Below are 16,662 nucleotides of genomic sequence, written 5' to 3' on the forward strand. Positions count from 1 at the left end.
TATATTTAGGTATGGTTTTTGGAACACCATGTGACCCGAATCAGATAACTTCTGAACTACTAATCATGTCTTTGACACTGACTCCCTCCCTGGCTTTGGGGCATTTTACGGTTGTTTTCTTATATACAGAATGAAAACAGATATACTCATCTGCCTTGTTAGAGCTTCTGCTGAGGTTAACAAATATTTACGACATTGGTTTAAACTAAATTTGGTTTTATTGTTTCTACTATTATCTTAGTTTTATTGTTTCTTAGAAGTTTACCTTTCTAAAATTATTTGTTTCCATCTTAGTTTTCCTTAATGGATGCAGCTCTTTCACCAATTTCTTCTGTGTTGTAGATGAAAATAGGGCAAAAAGAAAAAAGCTAAATGCCCTCATTTCCTGCCCCACACACATTTTCTTCCTATGTTTCCTAGTTGATTGATCCATGGAGATGAAAAGCCCAAAACATTGACCTGGACTATTTCCCCGTGTGCTAGCTACATCCCCTTTTTAACATGGGAAGTTAGTAAGTTAAAGTTGGTTTTTGCCTGATTTTTTGTGCAGCTTGACTTGTATCCTGTCCTCTTGCACTGCTCGAGGCAACTCCAGCCCTGGAGGAAGCTGAGCTCCCTTTGGCCCCACACGCAGCATGGCTGGGATTTGGAGCCTGTGGTCCATTTCAAGGCATCATCTCGTTATTGTTCATGTCCGTAATTGCTGCTTTCTCTGTCTTGGGTACTTCTGCAGGGAGCTGCAGTACTGGGATTTCTTCTGGCTTCACCTTTTTTTGCCCTAACTCTTTAAGATCTTTTCATAGGCAAATGGATCAAAAAACCTGTTTGGCCTTTCAGTGGTAGGAAAGATCAGTTTGACCAGGTAGCTAGCTGGATAAAGAAGAGGAGAAATTATGGCTATGCTTCCTATCCTTTAGGAAGTAGTGAACAGAGAGGAGAGGATTCTTCCTTATTTAAGTCAAATTTATTGTCTAATTATAAATAGTAGCTCCCCCCCACTCCCCTTTTTAAGTCCTTCAGAATTAAATCCTTTGCTCAAGTGCTTATTCTTGCCCTTCTACAATGACAGAAAGAAAAATAATACATAAACTAAAAATTCAGCTTTGAGAAAAAGGCTGATAATGAAATATCTGCCAAAGACTCTGCAATATGTGTCTGTCAGAGAAAAAAAGCAAACATTCTTATATTTGAATCTCTGAAATGTAACTGCACCAGACTAGTTGGGGAAAATTTGTTTGAAGATGTATTACGTTCCACGATCAAATGGAAAAAATGGCACCTGTCATCATATTTAGAAAACAGCTGGGTAACATGGCCAAGTGCCATAGTCTCTTTTCACATGGCCTTTATGCTGAAACCATCCAAGCTCCATTCTCAGCAACTGGAGAAACCCTGTGCCTTTAAATGGTTACAGAAACATCTACTTAGGGGGGCCAGCTCTTATTGCAGCAAAGCCTGCTTCTGATGCTTCTAATTAGCAGTTAATGGATTATACTTTACTTTTATAACCAACCCAGCAGGCACTCTTCTATAGTATTTTTCAGCTATTTTTGGTAGAAGATATATGCAATTGCGCTGCTTTTCATGCTTTCATTTGGAGCATGCAGAAAATATTAGCAATAAAGCACTATCTGAGATTATTTTACCACTCATATGCTTAATTTAAGTTCGAATATGCATTTCCTCAATGTATTTTCTTTCATCTAATATCTGAGAAAACTGTAATGGGTTAATTGCCCTATCTGATCTAGACTTTTATGCAGAATCTCCTAAATACATACTTATTATTATTAATTAAAATATTTATATACCCAGTGAAAAGACTGGGTTTTTTTGCACTTGCAAACACAGCTCCAGTATGTATTCATGTAGGAAAAAATGTTTTTCTAGGTGAGTCTGGTACGGGTACATTCAAAAGATTAGATGGGCTTGTAGAAAGTAATGATTTTTATCCTTGCTTGGAATTAAAATAGCAATGAGGTTAGTAGCATTAAAGATTTGCTACATGTGTGTATGTGTGTGTGTGTGTGTGTGCATGCCCATACACATGTGGAAATATATATGGAAATATTATATATATACAATATCCACAGTATGTATACCAACTTGGGCATGTGAATATAAATATATGTTTAATACAGAAGTAAACTTTCATAGGTTTTAGTTGGAAGTTTATACTCTTTCCCCCATCAGGGAATTAATTTGATGTCAGTTTGTAGCAGGAAACCTGAGGCTCTCTTAGAACCTGCTCTGTTCACTCAGGGTGCGTTTCCAGTAGGACAAGGTCTAACGTTGGTTAAACTGGAACAGGAGAGGGAGCTCTCACAGCACCGGCCAGGAAAGGGGAGGATGAGGTACCCAAGCCTAGGAAAAGAGGGGTAGAGGCAACCAGCTGCAGCTGAGATGCACCATCATCACTCTGCTCCTAATTACTGTGGTCCCTTCACCAAAGTGGCTTCTCCATCCCTTGCTTAGTTACATACACACACACACACACACACACACACACACACACACTAGTTGTCTTAAAAACACAGAGAATGGCTTATATTCCAGGTTAGTTGATGAGAAGCTCAACAAAACCCATCAATGTGCTCCTGCATCCCAGAAAGCCAACCTGGGCTACAACAGAAGCACCATGGCAAGCAGGTTGAGGGAGGGGATTCTCCCCCTCTCCTCTGCTCTGGTGAGACCCCACTTGGAGTGCTGTGTCCAGCTCTGGAGTCCCCAGCATGGAAGGAATGTAGACCCATTGATTGGAGCGAGTCTGGAAGAGGCCACAAAGGTGCTCAGAGGGCTGGAGCACTTCTCCTATGCAGAGAGAAGTTGGGAATGTTCAGCCTGGAGAAGGCCCTGAGGAGGTTTTATAGTCTCCAGTACCTAAATGTGACCTGTAAGAACGAATGGGGACACTCTTTTTATCAGGGTATAATCCAAGCAAAAATGGCTTTGAACTGACAGAGGGCAGGTTTAGATGAGATATTAGGGAAAAATTTTTTACTGTGAGGATGGTAAGACACTGGAACATGTTGCCAAGAGAAACTGGATGCTTCAGGCCTGGCAGTTTTCAAGGCCAGGTTGGATGGTGCTTAGAGCAACCTGGTCTGGTGGAAGTTGTCCCTGCCCATCGGAGTGGGGTTGGAAGTTGAGGACTATTAAGGTCACTTCCAACTCAAACCATTCCATTATTTTATGGTATTATGACTTGTAGTAAAGGAAGTGGCACCTGCAAGTCTCCTGCTCTGAAAGCACTGCACTTGCTGGGTACAAAACTGTACAGCACTTAACTGGTATGGTCATGTTTGTTGACTGCAGTGAATTTCAAAAGGCTCTCCAGAAAAATAATATTTTTACACTATTATTTTTACAGAGCAAAGGCTAAAAAGGAAAGGAAGGGAAGGAAAAGGAAAGGTTGGATAGTGGTTATTATGTGAAATAGCTCCCTGACTGTGATGAGACATGGGCAGCTTACTTTCTGTCCTGGCTCTTTAGGAGGATGGATTTGAGCTTTTCCTCTGTCATGTAACATCCCAGTGGAGTAGGAGGAGGAGGCTGGCTGTGCAGGGGATGAAGAGTTGTTTTTTCCTTCCCCCTCGCAGTGCCTGTCTGTGCTGTAGGTGGGGAACAGAGGGATATATTTTGGGCAGAGCCAGTCCCACCTTTAGGGAACAGGTCCTCACTGTTTAATCCATGTTCCTTTCCATTTTCTTCAGAACAGTGCAGCAGAAGACTATCCTGTTCTTGAATCAAGGCCACAGCTGAGCTTCTCTGCAATTATTTAATGTTTGCTCACTTGTAATCAGCAGAAGCTATTCTGAAATGTTCAAATGTGCTATTATGTTTCCTTTATGAAATAATGAGATTAATTAATCTTATTTCTTTTCCCCTTAAGAGAGCTCCCTTTCCCTTAGTTCTGCTTTCTCCCTACACTTCTGCAAAGGTAAAGTCCATCTTTGTGCCTGCACTATCTTGTCATAGTGCACTGTAAATGGTGTATGAGGGCTTCAGGCTTTGCCTTTTCTCGGCCTCTGTCTGAAGTGTTGGTTGAAGCACATGGCACCTTAGAGCTGCATTTCTGACCTCTACATCAGAGTAGTGAAGACAAGTCTGAGACATCTCAAGCTCACTGACAGCATCCCAAGATCTCCATCAGCCAGAACTGTGGTGTTGCCCTTCTGAGTTTTGTCTCTTGGCAGTTTTGTGCCAGGCAAGCCAAGCTTTGCAGTAGTTGAGGTTATTGAGGAGAACTTCATCCAGAAGAGTAAGGCTCCCTCAAGCAGAGTTTGGTTTGAGTTCTCAGAAGGTCAGCGTGGGAAGCTCTCCATAAAAGCTGAACTTTGATGTTGTCAGCCAAGACAGATTCAGAAGATTTGGGAACATTTTTTTTCCCTTCTTTATAATTATGTGAAACGCGGGAGACCTGTGAATAGGGTATTTTTAGATTGTACTTTCAAATATACGGTATCATAGTATGACAGCAAATTAAAATTCTTATCAAATCTTCTTTTTTTTTTAATTTTTTTTTTTTTAAGAAATGTAATGAAACTCATAGTAGAAAGTTTGATAAAGAGCAGTGTGCTGCTTGGCACAGAAATTCTGCTCCTGTTACTAAATGAAACATCACTGGTTGCTCCCATTTAGATGAACACTTTTGGAAGTTCTTTTTTTTAAGGCTAGTGGATTGGACTTCTAATTTTAACTCCTATGGTTTATAATTAGAAACATTTCCAAACTTGTTTACAAACACCTACACTTGACAGTATGTGTCTGCAATTTTAGAAAGACTCACTTGTCACTTCCAGTGGGGGTTGAGAGGGCATCTGAGTTCTTTGTGTTTGTACAGTTAGTTTCAGGACACTGAAACAAAAGTACATTTTTTTTAAATAAGGGTATGAGAATGTGATTCTTCATGAGAGGGTTGCATGCACCTAATCAGCAAATAGGTCTTACTGAGTACTTGTGGACTATTTCAAAGTCAGTAGGATTGATTGTTAGTGGTCATTTGGAGGAAGATCTGAACTGGCACCCAAAGGAGAAATTCCAAGAACTAATTTTAGCAGTTGAGTCTCTCAATTGGAAAGGATGCTTTGCAGGTTTTCTGTTTTAATCTGTACTTAAGACATATTACTTTCTTGCCAGCTGTCCCTAAGAAGTTATTCAGAAAGAGTTTTAAATTACTTTTGAAAAAATTATTGCATTGTTATTTCATATGAATTTGGAAATAAGTTGCTGAGTGTACAGTGAATGGTGGAGCATGGTTCTCCTTGCTCCTGTGTGGGACGTGTGTATTAAACACGTTTGTATGCAACTTGTTTGCAGTGTAGTGAATATCATACTATCTTACTCAGTGGTCAAGTGTATAATCACATTAAAAGTGATCAAGATACTTTACCAAAATTTAAAAATAAAATCCTTTTGGCACTTTATATCTGACTTTTAGCCGCATCACATAGGTTAACAATGTTGCTTATCAATTTCTAGTGTAATGGGAAAGATTGTTGTTGCTAAAAATTGATGTTGTGTGGGAGGGTGTCAGGAAGAACCCTCTAAATATGCTTCAAGGGTACAGCTGAACCAGAAGTAGTCAAAGCAGACTTAAGTAGTAGTGGCATAAGGTGTCCTATTGATTGCTTAATGCTCATGTTGTTCCTAATTAATATGAAAAACTTTGGTTAATTAGACCAGCCTGTTTGGCTGTTATGTCCTTTACCAGGAACCATGGTCTTCAAGAGACTCTGACATAGAAGAGGATAAGAAAGCCACAAAGTAGAATGTCTTTATTTTCTGCTGTTTTGGTGTCCATAAAAGTGTGGACCTGGATCCCTTTGAGGAATCCACATTGATGTCAAAGGATCATGTCCTCAGAGGCACTTACTCTCTATCAGTCTCACTGAGAGTGGATGTAAGTGGAATTAGGCACCTAAATACGTTTGTGTATGCTTGTTCTTTGGAGGCAAACCTGCAGTGTGCAGCCTGTGTGTTGTGCTTGACCCCTCTGCGAAGCACACAGCAAACTCAGTGGGGGGCTCTTCCAAAGCAATTGCTCAAAAGTAAACAAACAGATAATTACATAAAGCTTCTGAAGTATGATGCACAGGTCTGGAGAATTAGGTTTTGCCTTCTGTAAACCAGCTGTGCCTCATATCAGTGTTTCTGAATTCCTTTAAGGAGGTACAGTTTTAACAAGCATTCACTTTCTGTTGCAAACAGGCTTTAAAAAAATTTTACTTTTGAAACAAGTAGCCTAGCTAAAATTATGATGTTACTTAGATACTGCACAGCATAATTTCTTAGCAAGTATAGCTGCAATTAATAAATTGTGTTGCAACCGTATTAGGCTGCTACCATGTTTGAAAATAGCTTCAAACACAGCTTACAAGCTCCAGTGTTGTCAAGGTCCCACTTCATCAGAGTTAGAAATACACGACATTTTAGAAATGGCTCATGATTCAAATATGACCATAGAAATTAGACTTAAGTGGAATTTAATACCACTTCTTGCTTAACTAGAAATTTCTCTTTTTCTGATGAATTCTATCTGGAAATAGCACTTTCACAACTGATGTACTGAGAGAAATGCCAGTGTTTCCAGTTTTCCTCTATTTTGGTTTGCTCGTGTCTGCTCTGTGCCCACTTTCTTAAGTGTTAATATGTAGAAATGTTTCCAAAAAGTAAGTGGAGGCTTGAAATAAAGATCTGTGTAAGTGTATAAAGATCCCAAGGATCCAGCTATGCCTTGAAAACAGGCAAAAACCTCTTCGATATCTTAAGTCTTGACTGACCATGAAGTTAGTGAGAAGATCTCTCAGATGTACCTGATAAGAAAGAAAGAAAGACCTCTATGGAATATTTGTAGAGTTATCTAACCTGCATGGGCCTGACCAGTTCTTCATTGTGAGTATTTGGTGTATGTGTGATCTGTTCTCAGGATAATCTTCCTGGTTCCTATAGGGAAACTTCATGGAAAAATCTTTCTTTGGGTGCATTTAAAATGATACTATTTTCCTCAGAAAGTAGTAATTAAAGTAAATACAGGAGTCATGAAAAGAAGGGAAATGGGCTTCAGAGTTCTTCTTTGGTTCTTCTCTTAAAAAATAACTCTTACTTCAGATAAAATTGTTGCTCCTCACAAAGAATCCCATATGCCATCGCATATCACAAGAGAAGACTCTCGAGAAGGCAATATCTGCTGTGAATATATAAGGGGACAGCTTGTATATTGTTAATGTAAATTCCCAGCCCATGAAGTCCTAGCATTGGAGTTATGGTTGCATCCCCAGGTCTGGAACGCATTGCAAATCCCTGAGATGCAAATTCTTTGCCTGTCTCCCATGGTACATAGCTGTAAACTAGTCTTTGAAAATCCATCAGTAGGTGTAAAACATGCATTTTCCATGGAAGCAATGACATTAAAGAGGGACCCTGACTATGACTATGGCCTATTGTAAATTATCTGTAACTTAAATTTTTGCTTTTATTTTTTATTCCTGGTACCTATGTTTTATGTGAGCAGCTTTTTCATATATCTCCAGTAATTCCGTGCCATGCCAAAAATATGTGGGTTTACTTCTTAAAAAAACTGCTATAAGCTAGTTGTACCTGAGCTGAAGGGTTACCCAGAGCAAATGTGTAAGAAGTGAAACTGTTCCAGGATAACCTGCCTTGGTTTAGGGGAGAGTTAATGATAAATTTATTTTCCTGACCTGTCTGCCAAATATTTGTACACTAATTAGGTCCTATTTTGAGGGCAGAGCATGTGAGCTTGTAAGGAACCCCTTGTACAGGATGGGAAGGGCAAGAGGGTTTTTGTCCCAAGTGAGTGCAAACCCCATCTTTTTTTACGTAGCATCACCTAAATATGTGCATTATTTCTAAGCAGCATGTGAATCCCTGGGCTCATATGGAGGCACTTCTTAAATTGTCTCATGGGAATAACTGTAGCCAGCTCAGGTGTTCAAGTGTAGAGAGCACTGGGGAAGAAACTGAACCGAGTCAAGGCATAATCATGGTTTTAACTTTATATAATGTCTTTTGCAATATAGTAGAAAAATTACCCTTATGACTAGTGGCAGGACCTGTTGTATAAGTAATCCAGCCATGGTGTTGGTTGGTATCTTGCTTTTCACTTGAACCTCTCTGCGATGCAGGTCTTGGAGGAGTGAGTGCCTGGTGCAGTCTCTGCCTGACTCCTTGGTAAGTCATTCAAGTCTATCTTTCTGTACAGTCACTTTCTAAACTGCTCAGCAAAAATAAGAAAATTTTTCATAGAGTGCTTTAAAAGAGAGCTGCTAATCAATTTTTCTTATTATTTTATGCCCTGTGATTTTTACACCACCCCCACCAGCTGGTTAATCATGCAAAAGCTGAACACTTCATTAGCCAGAACATGTTTGCCCATGGGCATTTCTGTAGTAAATTAGTTCTTTCTATTTATACAGGTAAGTCATGGCCAAAAGTCTTTAAGGTGCCAAAGGTAAGGGTTCGAATTAATTCTTTTTTTGAGTTTTCAAAAGAACTAGGTTTAACTTTGTGTGCTGTTGATTTGAAATTACTTTTGAATTAACGATAGTGTGGGTAAATGAGCATTGTCAGGCTGTTCAGAGATGCATTGTGCCTTTCTGGGTCTCAAATTTGGCCTTTGTAGTGCAGGCTGCCTTAAAAAAAAAGCAACAAAAGACCCCAAAACGCATGCATTCACATATATAGATATATATACACGTATATGTATATGCACACTATCTTCATGTAGAGACTCTGCTTCTTAGAGTGGCATGTGGCATATTGACCCATGTTTTTCCTTTCTTACTCTGTGCCTTTTATACTATTAATTGAAAATACGTGGTTTGCAGATGCTTTTTTACCTCAAATCAAATGGTGCCCTCTGAAAGCCTAGTTTAGCTTGACAATGAATTTAGCTTTCAGGCTTTGGCCATTGCAATATTGTTTGAATGCCACCATTTCCTGCAATCAATGTAATTTTATATCTACTTGGAATAGAAAGTCAAGATGGTGATTGCCTTAATTTAACTCAGTGTTGTATTCATTAAGGAGCTGATCCCAAATTCCTTTCAGATCAAAGTCTGTCTTGATTTCAGTGGAACCTTTCAGTGCACAAGGTGTGCGGTAGCCTTCTAAAATGTTGTCATTGTGAATAGTGAATAAAAACTAAATGTGTTGCTAAATTTAGGCTGTTGCTCATGTCAGCTTCCTTTTCTAAATGACGGTAAGTGCATTCCATAAATAGTATGCCTCTTATGTTGTCATATCTCTTTGGCTTGCTTTGCAGTATTTTACAGGATATTTGCAAATGAATTTTGTGTTCAGTAGGCAGGGGATGAAAATAACACTACTCATTGGGACTCCATTAACCCACAGCTAATGAGGAACCATTTCAAGGGCTGGATGAGTGTAATTCAGATTAGCCTGCATGCCAGGCTGCTCTGCTCCTGCTCAGCCTCGCCCCATACCACGCTCCCCGTGCCGTGCTCCGGACGGACGGAGCCTGGAGCGGCACGGCTCTGGCACTGCCTTTGGCCAGTTAAGTTTTCTGTGCTTCGGTTCTCCTTTTGGAAGGTAGGAGAGGAGAGGGAATGCGTGTGTGTGTGTGTGTGTGTGTGTGTGTACTCATAGATAGGTGACAGTGATCTTGACCTCCATGGTCAGGTGTTTTGGGATGTAATGAAATACTCCTCAAACACTCCACTCGTGCTCGCTGGTTGATAGCATTGTTACTTGTAGAAAAGGGTACTACATGGTGACAGTAAAGGTGGTCCAGACTGGCCCTTAATTAATTCTATTTTCAAAATCTATATTAGTGACTGTCGTGAGGGCACCTGGGCACTTTACATCAATAAAATAATCAATTTAAAAAATGTGTAGACCAGAACTCTGTGTTCACTAACAAAACTCCTGTTCCCCGTTATGACTAAAGGTCAGTCCAAGGCTGGCCAAGCAGGCAGGACTCGCATTCCTGTGCCTTGGCACTTGCCAGGCGCGGCTCTGGCGGAACACCACCGACAGCAGCTTCCAGATGCCCACAGCCCCTGCCGAGACCAGCTCGCTGATGACCGGCGACTTGTTAACCCCCTGCGTGTCTCAAGTTGGTTTCAGGACTGAAGGAAAAGGTGGGGAAAGACCAATCCCTCTTAAAAGTGTGACTTTGCCAGTTGCTGGCACTCTACTGAAGTGTAGGCAACAGGGATTTGGTGGAGCTGTGCTGCTGGAATGGAGGGAGGAAAAAAGAGACCTTGTGGAGAACAGGCTAGACATCTCTTAACTGCAGAAACTTTATTGACGACAAATGTTACATTATGCAAGCTTAGCAAATTCTCTAGGAATATAATCCTTCCCAGTTTTTGCTTAACATGTGTTAATATTTTATGATACCTGTGCATAAAGGGACCGTTCCTACAATCTTTAAGTGAGTTTGGGCTGCTAAATTGCCTTTGTGGACTTTTAAAAAACACTACTGGTCACTGCAAATTAGCTAAATTCCCAATCTCACTTAACACACTGATGATATAAAATCAGATTTTTTCTGTTTTTCATGTATTAAGTGAACATGTGCAATTAAATTAAATGTTGATGCAAAACTGCATTTTATTTATTTCTGTTAGTACATTTGGGGAAGTAATCCCACTTTAATACATATCTAGTTGTGCAAGCAGCACTGAAACTAGGAGTTCCTGGACACTGGTGTAATTTTTTGAATGTGAAATGATAATATATTTTCATGTCTTGAAATACAATTGAAGTCAAGCTGAGCTTAAAAATCCAAGATCTGATTCAGGAGAATTCAGTCCCATCTGGCTGGTGGGTAGCAGGTGTGCAGTGTGTGTTTGAGGGAGTGAGGTGATTGCAGGGAGTGAAACATTTCTCTTTTCCTGTAAAGCTTTAATTCCAGTTTAATGCTGTGGTCTGAAGCTCTCTGCAGTTTAAGTTCTTGTGTAATTACCTATATCTATTGTTGGTCTCCATTCTTAGACAACATAATGGTGATGGTGAATGGCAGAAGCGAGTAAATGTCCGGCATTATGAAGAAATATGGTTTCTAATTCTCAAAGTTTGGATTTATTTTCTATAACACCCAAGTCCCTCGTATGGGAGAGTGTGTTTTTACAAATTGATATAGACATGATCCTTGAAAACCAAATGAGAACATTGCAGTGTTCAGGATCAAGGTCTTTTGAGTATTGTTACACATTCCCACTGCAGCACAGAGAAGGTTCGGGTCATATATATATTTTTATATAAGAAAAAAACCCCGTATTATACAATTTGTGTTTTCATCCCATAATAGACAGACTCTACATTTTTATTACTGCAGTTATAACAAGGGAGGGTTTTTTAATCTTTAGAAGTATTATAGCAATCTGTTGCATACTTTGTTACCTTATAACCTTAAGAAACTTCTCCTAGCCTTTCTCAGTTTCCTCTTTTTCTTTCCCTTTCTTCATCTTTGGATCAGATACTGCCAGTCACCCCCCGCCTCTGCCTGGGAGCTTTTTGCTTGGGAGGTTCAAGAATCTGCACTTCCTTGACTTTTGTCACTAGCTGTCAAGTCTGCTCCCTTTCACACTCCTATCAACTTTCCCTCTTCCAACTTTTAAATATTTCCTCTTCTTTTTATTTGTCTTCACCACTATGTAACTTTGTGATGAGAAGTCTCCCAGTGCATGAGCTTTTTATGGGAGTTGGCACGCAAAGCTCTTCTTACTTAACAAAATAAGTAAGCAAACATACTTCTTTTACAGTTTTTGAGTTCACATTACTACAGTAGGTGACACTTTTGCTGCTGTATTTCACAGGTTTTTTTCATGGTGAGCTGACTTAATTTCTAACGTAGAGTGGAGCTGGTGCTGTGTTGCCAAGGGAAGTCCATCTGGTTTGACAGATGAAATGATAAACATTTCTCTGGACATCCCTGTACAGTTCTCCCTTTTGTTTGTTTGCTTTATGAAGTTAAGTGGAGGAGGTCACCCCCTTTGACAGAACAAATTCTTTTTTCTAGCAATCGGGCTTTGCAAGAAAACATTTTTTATTAAGCAAGTCATCCATACCACACCGTAGGCTGTTTGAGTGTAACAGTATGTTACAGTCTGCAAAGTTAATGCAGTTAATATTCAACTGAACTTTTGGGGGGTTGCTAATCCCTTAGGCGGGCTTAGCAGAAAGGGCAAACATATTTATAGCACTTTGAATCAGACTGCAGTGAACAAGTACGAGTATGTGTTATACCATGCAAATGTTACACAATTTCAGGAAAGCTCAGTGCATAATCATCTTTTAATAGTATTTAAGTTGGTGAAATATCTTGTCTGTAAGTAGCAGAGCTGTTGGCTCAGTGGACAACAGGTCTGTTAAAATGAAACTCAGTGAAAGGTCTTGAGATTCTTGTTCTGGTGGTAAGTTCTGAAGGTTCTGAACAGATTTATGGGCTGTCTAATTAGGAGCTAACTATACTCTTTAAGCTCTGTCATTTGTATTATTCCCTAATAGGATTTAATTGGACTTTGTCACATATCTGGCTATGACTGAGTGTGTGCAGGGCTGTCAGCAGCCTCTTCCATATAGACCTTGGTCTCTTACTGTCTTTGTAGAAATAAAAAGATCATACCTGAGGAATCTTTTCTCCAGAGTGGAAGTGTGACACTGGACAGAGTTTGCTTTGGTTGGAGCTGTGGGCATGCCAGGCAAAAAAACCCAAGAGTTAAGTCACAAGTTTCAGGCAGTTCATGGAGAAGCTGAAGTGCTCAGGCTGAAAATGCCCAGCAAGGAGGGTCACATCTCTGTAAGACAGAAGATCTCCACATTTATGCCATGGACAAAATTTGCATTGAGTGTAAAGTTACATAGAAGAGCACATAAAGGGCCCTGTATTGCTGCCATCCCATCAAGAGCCAGAGAAAAAGGAATTATGATCTTGGATTTTACACACAATTTGATTGAATAGAATTTTTAGTCAAATGAAAGAGATCTGTCATCTGGAAGTCAACAAATAATCATTTGTGTTTTTTTAAAAAAATTATTTTATTTTGAAAGAGATGAATGCAGTTGCTAACAGCTGTTGTCTGTATGATAAATTTTTAAGGTAAATTTCTGGTGCCCTATCAATGCAGGCCTGACAAAGTGTCCGTCCTAATCAAGATTCTTAATGTGTTTTATATTTTGGCTATTTTTTACATTTTTTCTAGATATTAACTATTGGAAAGAGTGACTACAACATGGAACCTGACTTTAAAGGGGGCTCAGGTGCCTGAATTTACACATGCACTCAAGTTACTCATTGATTTGCCACCTTACTTGTACCCACTCCTTTCCTTTTTCCTTTGCTCTTTGTGAAGCATACTGGCCACTCATAGTCCTTCAGGAAAAAGTCCAACAAAATAATTCATGTGTCAGAATAGTTGGAAAAATGGAAATATGTTGCTAAAGATTTTCAAATCAATTTGTTATATTTTCAGTTAAAAATAGCATGACTGAGTACCAGAGCAAGTCAAAATTTTGTATTGGAGTTATTTATAGCTGAAGTACCTGAAAATAACTAGTTTATTATGTACAGAATTTGAAATTCCAGAATATATTAAAATATTAGCTCAAAGGTCAAAAGCCTCTCCCAAGGAAGGAACGAACTCAGAAGGGAATTTGGGCTAATCAGGTTGGTTCTGTAATGGTTGCACAGGGGTGTTTGTGGCTTTCTTTGGTTACCCATTCTGAATGTCCCCAGCTCATCATTGGATCAGCTTCCATGCAAATTCTAGCAGGATTCAGCCTGAAGCCTTGACCTCTACAACAGGATCCCATAGCATTTCTGTTGTTGAACTGAGCAGTAAGGGCAGGGTCCACTGCAAAGGCCTGACTTCACAGAGTGTCCTGGTGGAGGCCTGCTGGACCTTAGCTACACATCCTGCAACCATCTTGGAGCTTAGAAATGGCGTAAACTATCTGCAGTTTTATTGTGAAAACATAGCTAACAGTCTGATGGTGTTAACTGTGTTAAAAGGTTGGGGGGTGGTGTGGTGTGTGTGTGTTTCTGTGCTGAACTCTATACATTTATGAGCTCTTTTTATAGTACCGTTCCCAGCAGCATTCCCAGGAGCAGTCCAGGTCCAATCAGGACTGGTATGCCATTGTGCGAGGTGTTGTTCTAATTCATGTGTAAATGTGGAGTGGTTGCTGCCCTGAGGATATTACAGTGAAATTACAAACAGGATGAAGAATAGGAGGAGGTGTGGAGGAGAAGGAGGGCAGCTGCAGCAAGGTGCACTTGTCTGGTCAGGGCTGTGGTATGTACAGCCTGATACCAAGTGGTGGGCATTTCATTTATTTATAAGTCTGCTGCCTTCAAAACAATTAGCCTCTTTGTCTTTTGTTTGTGTCTTAGTTATTTAAGACAAAATGTAAAGAGTATGAAATTAATCATTCCCAAGATCCTCCTGCTGTGTCTCTAGCAATGACCAACCCCAGGCACCTCAAGTACAGTTTTAAGAGCCTCACAATGGGCAGACTTGGGATAATCTTCTCTCTACATGTTCTCATCCTAATCTTTCATTATTAGGGATTAATTTAAGCTTTGAAGCATGAGGTATAAAAAGATATTATATTTGTTGTTCCCCCTCCTCCACTGTCAACCTTGTTTAAAATATGAAATATCCTCCGAAGCCCGTCGTCAGCTGTTTTCAGGTTAATCCTACCTTCTCCTTGGTGTGTTGGCCAGACCTGCAGGTTGAGAGCTGCTGTGGTGGTTTTGCTTCCTCTGGTGCCAGAAGGCACTGGTGGTAGATCCTTTTCCCCAGGGGGGTGGGTGAAGGCAGAAGCATGTTGAGCAGTTATGGCCTGGGTGTTCCCATGTCACCATATGTCAAAGCTGTGATGGTGCAGCTGGATGTCTCCCCTTTCTTTTAATATTTTAGTGGCTAATTTGCAGTAAAGCAGAATAGGAAATAACCATAAATAAATCTGGGAACCTTTGTATTAATTTCTTTTGCTAGCTGTGTACATATGAGCAGCTTGCCATTTGCATATGTGAATCTTGTCATAACAATTTTGGGAAGTGATTTGTTAATAATCAAGTTCTCAGAACAGCTCTAAATCAGTAATTGATGTAGGTCTGGATAAAGCAAGCCTTCCGCCTGCCTATTTTGTGGAGCATTTTTGGCAAGTTTCAAGCTAGTGTGAAAACTAGCCATCAGAATAAAATTTAGGACAGCTGGGATGCTTTGCAGTGAAGACTTTTGGCTCCACAGTTCAAATAATCACAATAGCAGCTCAATTTAGCCTTTGGCTGGGTAGGTTTGGCAGGGCACAATGAAAAATAATTATTTCATGGCCTGCTTATTTGTCCCTTAACAAATAAACTCTCTGACCTATGCAGGCTTATGTAAATATGCTGCCGTATGTGGGGTTGTAGAACACTGTCATGTCCCCATTTGGAAATATGTTTTATTTGCCCTCGTGTTACAAACTTTTTTTAGAGTTCTGTTTTGGAAGCAAAGAAAGGGATAGGATATATCAGATACTGAAGCTCAGACAGCCAGGCACAGAGTCTAAAAAGCCATCTAACAGTCTTTTTTTCTGAAAACACATCCATTAGTATGCAGTGTTTTCACTGCTGTAATAATAAGAGCAATCATGATACGAGCAAGTCCGTCTCTTCGCAGCCTTCCCACGCGGGATGGAGAATGACAGCTCCTAAAGCATTTGGATATTTGCCTGAATGTGTGCTGCTTAGCTAACAGCAGTTCAACTTGCTCTCCATCTTATGGCTTCCTGGATATCCTTCTCAATTTTTTCAGTGACAGCTTAAAATGTGAGATATGGAGGGGGGAGATAAAAGCTTAGTGAAAGGCTTTTTGTGTGTGTATTTAAGGGGAAGTTTTATTACACTTGATGATGGAGGGATGTGCCACACTATTTTCTGTTCCCACCATTTTAGTATTTGCACTTTCTGTTGTAGTGGCAGCAGCCAATCCATAACCTTGTCTTTCTGCTTCCCCTTCTGGAGGGGGGAAAATGCACACAAGAATACGGATCAATGGTTTTGTCTTCTGGCACCACCATTTTGGTTGTGCAGCAGTAAAGGAAAGCCTTTTGCCCAAAGAGCTGAAAGATCTCTCTAGAACGTCTGCCGTTGCACACTCGTGCGCAGACACACGCACACTTGCAAAGGCTCTCACTGAGGTGGCTATGATCTGTTTTTAATAGTGGCACTTCTTCTCAAAGTGTCATTTAAAAAAACATCAGCAGTCATGTCATGCATCGGGATGAATTTCTAAATGTAAATGAGATTCTCTCAGTAATTTATTTACATTTGTTTTCAGCACAACAAATGAGACATCACGTAGCTTCATAATTTCCCATGACCGAGTCACCAGCATGAGGTGTGTAATTTACCCTGATTTAAGATGCTTATCTAGAGGTTCTTGCAACAATACCTGGTGGGCTTTTTTGTACTACTTTTTGCTGGCTTTTAACCCATATACTTCACCTCCTTCTCTGTATTTTCAGTTAAAAAGAAGTATAAATGTGTCTGTTTCTTGAGGCCTTTTTCCAGTAGAGCTGAGAGGGATGGCTTTGTTGCCTTTGTTTAGTATGTTATTTTCCCTGCCATTCCCTTCTCATTTGGTAAAAGTCATCGAGGGTTTCCAGAATGTATCTCCATTT

General features: G+C 40.0%; 1 protein-coding gene across 6 annotated transcripts in view; it reads left to right on the forward strand.

The window, feature by feature from the left end:
* Positions 1–16,662, forward strand: part of ESRRG (estrogen related receptor gamma) — a 389,158-nt gene that overhangs the window by 44,024 nt on the left and 328,472 nt on the right. For 2 of the 6 annotated variants that reach the window (XM_033513289.1, XM_033513290.1), the window contains exon 1: positions 16,329–16,379. The gene's annotated coding sequence lies outside the window, so the exon portion shown is untranslated. Of the gene's footprint in view, positions 1–8,147; positions 8,194–8,438; positions 8,474–10,003; positions 10,125–16,328; positions 16,380–16,662 lie in introns of those variants that run through there. The other 4 variants (XM_033513291.1, XM_015621015.3, XM_015621011.2 and 1 more) reach the window with 4 other exon arrangements.

Source organism: Parus major, chromosome 3 (genome assembly GCF_001522545.3).
Source record: "Parus major isolate Abel chromosome 3, Parus_major1.1, whole genome shotgun sequence".
Lineage (NCBI taxonomy): Eukaryota > Metazoa > Chordata > Aves > Passeriformes > Paridae > Parus > Parus major.